This window comes from Lissotriton vulgaris, unplaced genomic scaffold (assembly GCF_964263255.1).
Source record: "Lissotriton vulgaris unplaced genomic scaffold, aLisVul1.2 SCAFFOLD_545, whole genome shotgun sequence".
In the NCBI taxonomy this organism is placed as follows: Eukaryota; Metazoa; Chordata; class Amphibia; order Caudata; family Salamandridae; genus Lissotriton; species Lissotriton vulgaris.
The window spans coordinates 896,586-908,359 of record NW_028245946.1 but is presented as its reverse complement, the minus strand read 5'-3'; positions in this window follow the sequence as shown (position 1 = coordinate 908,359).

Genomic DNA, 11,774 nt, shown 5'->3' with positions numbered 1-11,774 from the left:
TGGCATTCCAATACAAACACCTATGGGGTTTGACACACATACCTACCTTTAAAGAACTGTATCTACCAAGGGGTAGATGTATCAACAGACCATTTTGCGATTTCTAAATAGCAATTTTTAAGGAATCGCTATTTAGAAATCGCAAAATGGGATGCATGTAGAAATTCGCAATTTTTGAGCGATTTCGTATTCTTCCTTATTTGCGAATTCGCTATTTGCGAATTCGCAAATATGGAATAATTTCCCATTCATTCCTATGGACCAGGAGGCCCACAGGAATGATTGTGAAAAAATTCTCAATTTGCGATTCGCAATTTGCTGATCGCAAATTGAGAATAATTTCAAGGGTGCAGTGGTGTCTCAAGGACACCCTGCTGCACCCCTGAAATTTACATGTGTGTGCATATGGCGCACATACATGCCCTATGGGCATGTATGCTTGCACATGCCACCTTCACAAATGCCAAATTGTGCATTTTTAAAAGAATTTGCAAATTACCACCAACTACAAGTTGGTGGTAATTTGCGATTTCTTAACCTAAAATTTGCGATTCCAAAATGCTACATACATAGCATTTAAGGAAATGCAATATTGCGATTCCTTAATGCTTAAGCAAAATAAGGAATCGCAAATTTTTGCGATTCCTTATTTTGCGAATTTTTGTTACATGTCAAAACATGCAAAAAGACCGTTTGCGATTCGCAAACGCCGGAATTCTGCGAATTCCGGCCTTTGTGAATCGCAAACGGCTTGATACATCTAGCCCCAAATCCTATGCTTTAATGACAAAAAATGCTTTAAATTATCCTCATTTTTCTCATTGTGCAGCAGACATACAAATAGGTAATACCCCTAAAGCATACGTTTTGTACTGGAAGGGATGCTTTCAAGTGCAAACACCTATGCCTAGTTATGATCACCACGTTTTGCAAGGTAGAGACCTTTTCATTTTGATCTGAAGATTTGTTACTGGTTACGAAAAATAACTGTGAATCAATCGATTGCACATTTCTAGCATCTTTTAATTCTTCTGTCTTCAAATGTGTCATGAATTGCTGAGAACTCAGTTTATGAAAAAGACATTCACAATAGCTAAATATCTGCATGATTGTTTAGTTTAGAAATGTTCAACATGCAGCTGATAGAAACCTCGGATGTGCTCTGATTTTTGTTATACCAAGGTTGTCATAACCACTATGACCATTCCCTTTCAAATGTGATTATTTCCATAATTTCTCTCCTAACCTTTCTATTTCTCATCACTTGATTTTTCAGACTTTTTGTAATCTTTTTTGAAAGTGGGATATTTTTAAACACCTGCAGAAGTTTTGGCCTTATGCTTGCTTACTGCTTAGGCTGACCACTTTTTTGTTTTCAGTTACGGATGCTACCATAATATTAGGGAGCACGATTCACAGAACTAATCTGAGACAGAATCCTAAACTTACTACTTTTGATATTCACAGAATGCACTTACTACTTTTGGTTAAACTTACAACTTTTGGTATTCACAGAAGGCATTTAGTACTATTAAACTAACTTTATTCCTACTAAATGCCTTCTGTGAATACCAAAAGTAGTAAGTTTAACCAAAGGTAGTAAGTGCATTGTGTGAATACCAAAAGTAGTAAGTGTAGGATTTTGTCTCAGATTAGTTCTTTAAATCGGGCCCTAGGACACTTACCATTTAAGTTGTTTTTGTTTATAATTCTGGAAGGGTTAGGTGACTGGAAATGCTAGGAATATCTGCCTCCCTGTGCAAGTTACAATGCTCCCAGTCCCAGATTTGTTTTCAAAACATAAGATAGGATCAATATTCAAATTGTTTAAAAAGCATTGGTATCCGGCTACAGGTAATAGAGGGCATCACGCGGCCGATGGAGATCAGGATGGGCAAGGCTCTCCCTTCAACCTTCACTGGAGAAGGCCCAGCCAGGGCCCTGCAAGCTCTTAGCCTTCACTGACTGAAGCCAGGATGTGTTTGATCCAAAACAGAGAGTTGTTCCTTGCCATCGTCCAGTGTTGTAACAAAGCTTGAGGAGGGGCCCCTGGCCAAGTACATGGAGGGGGCCCACACGGACCCAGTCATGAGTTCTTACTCCAGGGTCCTGCAGCCCATGCACAGTGCCTGAGGGGGCCACTGGAGCTCAGGGCAGTGGGGGATAATGTTACACCACTTCCCTTGTGCCTAAAATAGCAGGCTTGCTGCTCCAGACAGAACAACAGACCTGGTTGACCCAAACCAGGTATGTGCACCACCTCTGAAACTCGAAGAGAAGGCTTATTGTTCAGTGATTCTGCTAGAAAATGCATAGAGCCTAGAGATAGCACAGCAAGAGTGTTAGGGCTATAAAAAGTCAGCATCCATGTTACAATCTTTTCATGTGGCTTTTACTATGCAAGAACTGCTTCCCTGCTTTATTTTTTATCTTCTCTGATATTGCCATTCCTATTGTGTGCACTAGATGAGGAATTACAAAATATATGCTATAAAAAGTGTTATTCATCAACGAAAGAGGATTTGGAGTTCACTGTGGCCGGGAAACACTTCCTACACACATTGCTCAGTGTGTTCTGCCTGGGTTGCAGTCCAATTGGATTTCAAATTTGTGTTGATGCGTTAACTGAGGCCTTGCAACATCTGGTTAGAAATCCTACCTCTGCAGCTGTAGCGTTGGGACACAGATTATATCAGTTTCAGACACTGCACAAACTATGAACTATGGCTCAACGGTATCTGCAATGGTGCATGGCTGCCTAAAGTGCATCAGTGCAGAACAGCCCAACCTCTTAGTAGATATAGTGCTGTTCTGCTCTCTCCCTTTCACTCACTGCTGCACAACACATTTACTTGCTTCCCCTACATTGTGTGACTTTTTCGTAAATCAGGGCTGAAGTATTCCTTCCAATCTTGCCTGTCATATCCCAGATAAAGACCCTCAGCTGTGGCCCTGACTCCATTGGCGGGTGTTGTTCCTCCATGTTGGAAGGGTGGTCGAATGTCAGAAGCAGGCAGGGTTAGAGGTGAAAATCATGAGGTGGATCAGATATGGGTGAGGGCATTGCCCTCCAACATGGTTCATAGACAACGATCCACGCTAGGGGGGACTCCTGCAGCCAGAAATCTACCCATGGCAGGTGGTGGCTGCATCCAGACATCTAAACATGACCTGTGGTAGCTGCAGCCAGACATTTAACTATGGCCGAGGGGGACTGCAGCCAGACATTTAACTATGGCCGAGGGGGACTGCAGCCAGACATCTAACCATGGCATGTGGTGACCGCAGCCAGACATCTAATCATGGCATGTGGTGACTGCAGCCAGACATTTAACCATGGCAGGTGGTGACTGCTGCCAGACATCTAACCATGGCATGTGGTGACCACAGCCAGACATCTAACCATGGCATGTGGTGAATGCAGCCACACATCTAACCATGGCTGGAGGTGACTGTAGCCAGACTTCTAACCATGACAGGTGGTGACTGCAGCCAGACATCCAACCATGGCAGGTGGTGATTGCAGCTAGACATCAAACCATGGCATGTGGTGACCACAACCAGACATCTAACCATGGCATGTGGGGACTGCAGCCATGCATCAAACCATGGCATGTGGTGACCACCGCCAGACATCCAACCATGGCATGTGGGGACTGCAACCAGACATCAAACCATGGCATGTGGTGAGCACAGCCAGACATCTAACCATGGCATGCGGTCACTGCAGCCAAACATCTAACTATGGCTGGTGGTGACTGCATCCAGACATCAAACCATGGCATGTGGTGAGCACAGCCAGACATCCAACCATGGCATGTGGTCACTGCAGCCAGACATCTAACTATGGCTGGTGGTGACTGCATCCAGACATCTAACCATGGCAGGTGGTGACTGCAGCCAGACATCTAACCATGGCATGTGGGGACTGCAGCCAGACATCCAACCATGGCATGTGGTGAGCACAGCCAGACATCTAACCATGGCATGCGGTCACTGCAGCCAGACATCTAACTATGGCTGATGGTGACTGCATCCAGACATTTAACCATGGCATGTGGGGACTGCAGCCAGACATCAAACCACGGCATATGGTGAGCACAGCTAGACATCTAACCATGGCATGCGGTGACTGCAGCCAGACATCTAACCACGGCTGGTGCTGACTGCAGTCAGACATCTAACAATGGTGGGTGGTAACTGCAGCCAGACATCTAACCATGGCAGGTGGTAACTGCAGCCATCTGCAGCTACGGATACATCTAACAGTGACTTTACTTTCTAGAACTTAGCACCATGAGCGGTAGATTCAGATAATATTCATGTGTCAGCCTCCCACACTGAACTCATTGAATGTGCTAAAGCTCCTGTCAGCTAGCCACTTTGTGATTGGTCAATGCCATGTAGCAAAAAAAAACAACACCAGAAGATGAACATGTTTCCTATTCTTGAAACTCTAGTGCCATTTAGTGATCAGGTTGTCTAGATTAAACCTTGCCAGGCTGTGCCCTTCCATAACAGCTCCACTGTCCATGGACCTAATATTAATGCTAAAGTTAGCATTGTTTTTCAGTGCAATCACTGGAATTGGTACCAACTACAAATAACCCCAACGATAGGTCTGGGCTTCTCGTGCAGACTTTAGCAACATTGAAGCACAGACACCGGTGCAAGTACCACAGTCTGTGCAAGAAGCCCAGAAAGGCCACACCTTACAGCATCCCAGGTGCCTCGAACTTCACTTTTACCAAACTTTGGATTAGGGAGTCTTAGGGAAAGTTTTAGTCAACAATTGTATTTTGATAATAAATTAACTTTTAATACTCAACTTTCTATTAATGAACAGCTATCTTTAAATTACTCGGTGTCTGCAGCTGCACAATTACTGTGCTGTGTCCATCTTCAGGGATCCTGTCTCCAGGGTCAATGAGGTGATGAAAAACTAGCTTATAAGAGAGCACAGGCTGAGAGGAGCTCTGAGGCCAATGGCTCCCACAAGGCTGATATATTTATGTAGCCTGTGGCTCACTGTACTCTGGTGAAGTTGGCTGTCCCAACCCCGCCTGCACCACTGAATTCTCCCGGCTGACCTCAGGGCAGAACTGAAAACCAAAACCAAACCTGGCAAAAATAAATTCAGAGCAGCTCACACTGCATCTGTCATGGGAGCCCACCCTGCAGTGAAAGCAGCGCCGCCGCCTGCAGCCAACCAGGGAAAGCCAAATGTGACCCGTGCCTGTAATATTTTTCTGCAGTTGTCTTTTTTTCAAAGGTAAGTGTCACTGTGCATGAAATAGGAAGTGCATTAGGATAGACATTCAAGATAAAATAAATTCAGGCTTTATTAAGGAATTCACACCACCCCTCGGCATCACTCCTATAATTTTATTAACAGTTTGAAAGGGGGCTATCCATGTAAATGAACAGTACGAGTATCCATGCTTTTCAGGTGAAAGTGTCAGAGCTTCTCAACAGATACCACCTATTCTTAGTGGATCAGTAGCAGAACTCATTTGTAGCACTTCTATGTGTTTGCCTCAGCAGTACTGGAACTTCCTATACAGGTTCAGTGTTTTTATTACAGATACAGTCTCAGCAAAGAGTTCAATATCTGAATGGGAACGCACTGTAGATCCTCTTGTACATTCCAGAAATGGCATAATGCCCAATGATGGGACATTACTACAACTACTAAACATGTATGTTCTGCTTCTATTCATCAAGCTCCATATCTTATCAGCAAAAATCAGATTTGTAGGATGGGCAGTATCAAAACTTCACAGCAGGAATGGCATCTGTTCATGTCAGCAGCGCCAGAACCTCTCAGCAGGGATGCTTTAGATGTTATTCTAATACTGACAGCTGACTACGGTCTCAGCATACAGACCAATATGTCAATGACCAGAATTGTGCGCTGTGCTGAACTCAGCGTTGCAAGCCTCGATCAGAGATTAAACAAGCATTGGCAAAGCCAATAGGCCACCCCAATAGGCCACCCCCTGGGTTAGAGCTAATGGCTTTTTCAATGTTTTGTTTATCCACGTTTCTACAGCAGTGCAGCACGGCTGTAAGTAAAGTACAAAAAAACGGTATATGGCCAGCTCTGACTGCATCATGTCACTTTTTTAGGTCTTGGCTAGACAGTGCCATTGCTGACTCAAAGTAAAATGCTGTTTTCAATCCATGGGCTTCAGCCTGCTCATAGGATTCCCATTTGCTCGTTCCATCGTCACTCTCAGCGCGATTATCGCTATAATCTAACGCCTGCTAAAAAGTTGACTTAGTTGTATAGTCAATGGGGGTGGATCATCAGATTAAGCCCCCATTGGCGTTAATGCGAGAATATTGCTGCTTTTCCGGCGATATTCTTGCATTTCGCCGCTATCGCTGGATATTTTAGCACAATGGAGAAAAATGTTGCTAATAGCATGTTTTCTCCGCTAAAATATCCAGCGATAGGCATTGACAAAATAAAATTCGCTAAGCACATTTAGCGATAAATATCGCTATTCCTTGCTAATATGCCCCCTACTTTTTTCATTCTATTTGAGCACCTCACTCCAGTGCTCATATTTTACAATCTCTGTCCCACCCATTGCAGCGCTCTCTCCCTGCAGCTTCCAGACAATCTGCCTGTTGCGCCCTCCCTGCCCCTCCTCCTCCCATTCCCTTTTCATCTCCCAGCAGCTTGGACTTTCAGAATTTCTAATGATTTCTTTTAGCGCTCTGCTTTAAAAAGCCACTCTTCTGCATTAACTATTTCAGGTGCATGCATTAAATAACTAAACTTATGCTGTGCCTGAGGAAAGGATTTTATATTAGGGGAAAGTAATGAGAAGAGAAATATTGCCACAGAGAGATATACTTTGGGATATTAGAGAGTTGTTTACCCGCCCCATATTGGTATCTCAGCCCAGGCTGCAGCTTCCAAGACACATATACAGTTCCTGAGCTGCCCTGGGCTCGGCTGGGCAGTGTCTGGCATCTCATTTCAGCCTCAACAGTATTTCACAGGTCTTTTAAAGACCCTTTACAAGCCTTTGTGAACTGGTTAATGAGGCTTTTTTTCCACTGGTTCCAGTACCCCCTGGGTCTGCACTCTGCCTATTCCTTACATTTGTATTTTACTGTTACTGCCACAGTGGGGGAACGCATTTTCATGAGTAGGGCTGCCACCTTTCTAAGAGTAAAATACAGTTTATTTCTTGTTGTTTAAAGAGTCTGCAAAGGCCTGGCTACGATAAAAAAATAGCTGTAAACAAAATGTTATGTATTCATTTGTGACAGGATTTTTCTGTCATTGTTTACTCAGATTATTAATCATGGATCATTAATGGAGCTCTGGAACACATTTAAAAGTGTTTTCGCTTTCTAGTTGCCATCAAAGTATGTACAGATACAGGCTTAAAAATACTGGCTTTATGTGATTTTGATAATTTTGTACCAGCCGGGACATTAAAATACTGGTGGTGCTGGTAGAAATCCGGCAAGATGGCAGTTCAATCACAAGACTGAAAGTTTTTTGCAGGATCAGGAAAAAAATGATTTCCTCCACCCACCAACACTGACAGATTCAATAACAGCAGTAGTTTAACTTATATCTGAAACCCTACCTGCCAACCGTCAATAACATGCTGAGTTACTCCACGTGTCTGGGAATACATCCTACATTAGGACTACTCATTTTTCCCTTTCACACTCACCCTGCACTCATAGCGACCACACTGCCCTCATGCCACTCAGCATGCGCTCACACTGTTTGCCTGCACTCACGTTAATCCTCCTCTTACCCTGCTCTCACACAAGCACACTTCTCACCCTGCACTTACAGTGATCATGCTGCACTCAAACTACTTAACATGCACTCAGGCTGTTCACCCTGCACTCACCCTGCAATCCTCACTAGTGCACTGATAACTCTGCACTCATGTGATAATTCATTCAACTGTCACTTTCACTGCTCACCCTTCATGCTCACTCAAACAAGCACATCACTCAACCTGCATTCATTCATCCCACGCTGCACTTTCACCCACACCCTATTGTTCCCATCACCCACCCACCAGTCACTCCTCCTACCCTACTTTTACATTGACTCGCTCACTGTGCTCTCAAATAGGCATTTTTGTCACTCACACAGCTCATTCTTCACTCACACGGGCACACTACTCACCCTATATTTGCACCACTCTAACTGCACTCCATTGTCTCACCCTACACTCACACGGACACACCTCTCAGCATGCACTCTGTTCACCCTGCCTGCAAATAGGCAGGATAGTAAGCCTGGGCAGACTTTGTAGAGTTTCCTTCCGTGGAACTCTGCGAAGTGCCGGAGAAACTGTGCCACACTCCTTGGAGTTCCGTCAGCAGCGGAGTCTGGTAAGTTGTGCTGCTTGCACAAATGTTTATTGCCAAGAATTTGTCTCGCACTGTAAAATCAGCGCGAATGGCACTACACGTTGTGCCAGAGGGCACTGCTGCTTTCTGCCGCTTGAGTAGACATTCTAATCGAGTGGCATCTTCCTCAACGCGAATGGCACATTTCTTAACATGAGCGGTCACGATCTGCCGCTTCGGCTGCAATGAGAAATATAACCCTTAAGAGGTCTAGTGCTTGAGTTTTTCTCGCAAGTGCTCGACAACCTTTTTATAATCCAGGTGCTGGTCTTATGCTGTTATTAACCAGCATGAGAGCAGCTCTGTGATTGACGTGAGAGCCCTAGGTATGTGCTCACAAGGAGATTACCACCTGTGCTTGCGTTCCACTCTGTTGTACAGCACAGCTCGGGTGGAGAGATCGAAGTATGCATGATGGTTTGGCCAGCCTTTGAGTACCGGCCACCTGTCATGTGCACTTAAAGCAGTGCCCCCATTCCTCCTCCTTCCTGCAGCTATGTCGTGTCAGAATGGATGGCCCTGCCCTCGGCTATAGGAAGTGAGCAAGGAAAAATTAAATGATTTTAACCTTTGTTAATATAATTTTATTTTTCATACTTTACTGCTGTACTTGTACTTCTCTCCTTCTGTACTTGTGTTTGCTCTCTGTTGCCTGAGTGCTTCTCCAAGCCTTCCTTCCTTTCGACCTCACCCATCTGCTTCTGCCTGCGCCTTATGTGTTCCTTTTTTTTACCCGCACCCTTAGTGTTGATTTCCTGTTATCTACACCCCTCATTTAAAAAAATGTTTTTACATGTTTCATTTTCATGCAAGGGTGCCTGCATCGGCGCTAGGTAGCTGAATTTAGTGCCACTGCTAGCGGAAATGCAGGGGTGCACCATATCCTTGTAAATATATCGCTTCCAGGAATTTTCAGAATGATAGTGGCGGTGTTAGCAATTTTGGCTTAATGCCGTGCTCCGCCATGCTACTGTAAATATGCTGCATTGTGTTTTCAGACACTGGAAGTCATACAGCTTATATTGACACCTAGAGTGTGGAATGAAGTGAACCCCAGGGCAAGAGGAATAACTCATTGCTGGGTGAGCACAAGATAAACTGCATGAGCCTCACACAGTGTAAAATAAAACAGTAATTAAGTCACCCTTGTGAGATAAACTACCTGTCATATGCTGGAACACCCAAGGTATTAACAAACACTCAGTACTAGAAATAATGTCAGTTCAGTATTTGGAGGAAGGAATATCAAATATCCTGTCCTTTGTATCCTTTCTCGCAGCTGCAGTCGGGGATGGACTGGTCTTCAGGACAGTCAGGCAATGACAAAAGTGCCAGTCGGGCATCTCAGTTTGTCAATGTTTTTTGGGTGTTTGTGGGCCTGTTTATGGTAAACTGGGTCAGTGTTTACTGGTTGTTACTGTTCACTTCTCTGATATTAAAAATAAACATTGCCTGCAGCAAGAACAAATGCATGCAGGCTCATGCCCCTTGAAAACACTTATACCTCATGTCTTTATAAGTGTTAAAAACTGCCCTGGTTTGTAAATCTGGGCTACATTTTCAGCTATCTGAATGAATGGGAAATTTGTAATGCGCGAACCTAGAACCAAGGGCATCAAGGCGCAGGGACAGACAGATATACCGTCTCAGAGTACTGAATACAGGACCACTAATAAGCTTGAGAGAAGAGCCAAGTTTTCAAAAGTCTACGGAAGGCCACAAGAGAAGGCTGACTAGAAAGTTCAGGGGGGAGGGAGTTCCATGATGTGGGAACCAAGGTGGAAAAGGCTCTTCCTCCCCACCTAGCCCTCATGAATCTGGGAACCGAAAGCAGATTTCTGGAGGCAGAACGCAGAGTTCTCCTGGGGATATAGGCTGCTACAAGAGACCTGACGCCTTCAGAGCCTGAGCCAAATACAGCTCTGTGGGCCATACAGAGGAGTTTGAAGGAAATCCTAGAGTGTATTGGGAGCCAATGGAGATCCTTCCTAGCCTGGGTAGCCGAAGCCAACCTGGGAAGGTTCAGGACCATCCTGGCAGCGGCATTCTGCACCATCTGGAGGCGATGGACAGAGTTCTTGTTTATGCCGCTGTAAAGGGCATTGCAATAATCAAGCCTGGAGGAGACCAGGGCAACTGTTTTTCCGGGCTGCGGGGGACATATACGGGGCGATCTTTTTCAGATTCCTAATGATGGCGCAACAGGTGGACACCATTCTATTGACCTGAGGATCGAATGATAGGGCTGAGTCAATCAGTACTCCCAGATTCCTGGCAGAGTGGGTAGGGTGAGGGCAGTCCCCCAAAGAGGGCAGCCACCAGTCCTCAGACCAAATATCCTGATTTCCTCCGAAAATCAGGACCTCAGTCTTTTCCCCGTTTAACTTTAAGAAGTTCCGTACCATGCGATACTGCCTCCATGCACGCTCTGAATTTGAGGGCTGAGTCTTTAACCGACTGAGTGATGAAGACCATGATCTGGGTATCGTCGGCATACGACAGTACCTCAAATCAGAACGATCTGACCACTTTAGCAAGTGGGGTAACATAGATGTTGAATAAGAGTGGGCTTAATGAAGAGCCCTGCGGTACCCCACATTGCACCGACTGGGAGGAGAGAAAGTTGCCCATCTTAACTCTCTGCTCTCTTTGGTGAAGGAAAGAGGCAAGTAACCTGAGGGCGATGCCATCCACCCCAATCCCCTCGAGCCTGGAGACCAGGATCGACGGGAACAGGGTGTCAAAGGATGCCGTAAGATCCAGCAACACCAGCCGAGTAGTGTGTCCCCTATCAACCTCAGAACGGATGTTGTTGATCACAACCGTAAGGGCAGACTCTGTACTGTGTGCGGCCCGAAACCCATGTTGGGAAGTGTCCAACGAGTTAGATCTCTCCAGGAAAGTGGACAAATGACGATGGAGATGGGTCTCAAGTACCTTGTCCGGGGCTGGAAGAAGTGAAATCTGATTTACTAATGGGGACCATTTTTATTTTGGTGCCGGTGTCTATTTCCTGTCACAGTCCGACCCTGGTAGCAGTGCAAGCTGCACCTCCTGCGTTGGTCTTCACGGAGGTGTGTTAGCAGCCCTATGATGAAGCATGACACAGTTTTCTGTGTGTGAGGGCAGTTTTCACAGCCTTGTGTGTTCCCCTACCTTTGATCACAGCACTTGTGAGTACACAGTCCCTTTTCTATGTTGTGGGAATATAGCAGTGGAAGCTTCTCAGAAACATGAGAGGCACAGCAACAGAGGGCCTTTGTGAATCGGTAAGCCCGGATGCTTCAAAGCGCGATGGAAACGCCTCTCCGTCGCCTGAGGCAGCGGAAGTGAGGATGATGTGCCTCGCTTTGCACCCTGGGACTTACAGTCTC